The sequence below is a fragment of the Neomonachus schauinslandi genome, chromosome 8, assembly GCF_002201575.2.
Source record: "Neomonachus schauinslandi chromosome 8, ASM220157v2, whole genome shotgun sequence".
Classification (NCBI taxonomy): domain Eukaryota; kingdom Metazoa; phylum Chordata; class Mammalia; order Carnivora; family Phocidae; genus Neomonachus; species Neomonachus schauinslandi.
The window spans coordinates 131,279,770-131,281,150 of NC_058410.1; positions in this window are offsets into that span (position 1 = coordinate 131,279,770).

The window sequence follows — 1,381 nt, forward strand, 5'->3', positions numbered from 1 at the left end:
TTTTTACTGGTAATTTTTAGTAGCGAAATATTTGAGGATTGTTCATTACAAGAATAGTGCAACTGACCCAAAAAACATGGTTGTTTATGTGGCTTGCAAAACAAGACAATAAATTCAATCCAAAAAGTTTGAGACAAAGTAATTATAAACATAATTGCTGCTGCTATGTCAAAGAAGAATGGATATTACATCTGATTTATAAAAATAGATGAACATTATCTTTACAGAGAAAAAGCATCTTCAGATACAACTGTAATAATCCTGACATGATATTCCATGAGTATAGTATACCAGATGTATAGTGAGAAAATTCAAGAATATGTCAAGAACATCAAAGAAAGAGATTTTGTAAATCTGGAGTATGTTCTACACATCTATATGTTAATGAAACTCCATAGGTAAGTGATTTGAATCCCAAAATGAAAATCACTGTCCCAAAGATATCAGATTCAAATTAAAGAAGTAAAATTGTGATCAAGTTAATATTTGTTTTAAAATACCTGAAATTATGGACTGATAGCACTATACTATTGTTGCCTAATATTAGACAAAGCAGTACTAGGACTCTGATAAACAGAAACACATCAGGGATAAAAAGGGTACTGACAATTCTCCAGGAACATCTCATATAACACACAATTTCTGAAATATTTATGACACTGTATCCATACACATCTTACCTAGGGAAAGTTTAGTATCTCCTCTGGTGTGCTAACTCATCAATGGAACACTTCAAATATGCCTAATTATTTCTAGTACTTCTTTTTTTTTGCACAGAGGAAAGAATAAATCATGGTGATTTTCCAGAGACCTTAAAAAAAAATATATATATATATATATACACACACACACACATACATATATGGCGCCTCTAGACTACACAAAAAGAAAAGGCAAAATTATAATGATCTAGCCATGAAATGAATATCCATTCATTTACTCAATATAGTAAGATTCAAAGTTTTAAGTTTCTTAAAGATCTTGAAAATTCTTTTCAAGCTGACATACTGCAAAACATAATTATTGCTGCAATAAATTTTTTCAGAAGAATGATTGAAATGGGTAAAACACAGATTAACATTTTTCAGTCTTAAACATTTACTAGAAGTCATGTTAGCTTATTCAATCAGTAAATCTGTAAAGTTGAGAAAGAACATACACAAGTAGAATAAAAATCTATGCTTACATTATATTTAACACCGATAAATCAGAGAAAACAGCTGTTTTCAAGAAACAAAAATTATTAAGCTAGTATTTCTTGTCAAAACTTACCCAAATTATGTGAACTCGAATTCTTAAGTTATTTCTGAGTTAGTTTCATTTCTTCTTTCTTTCTTTCTTTCTTTCTTTCTTTCTTTCTTTCTTTCTTTCTTTCTTTCTT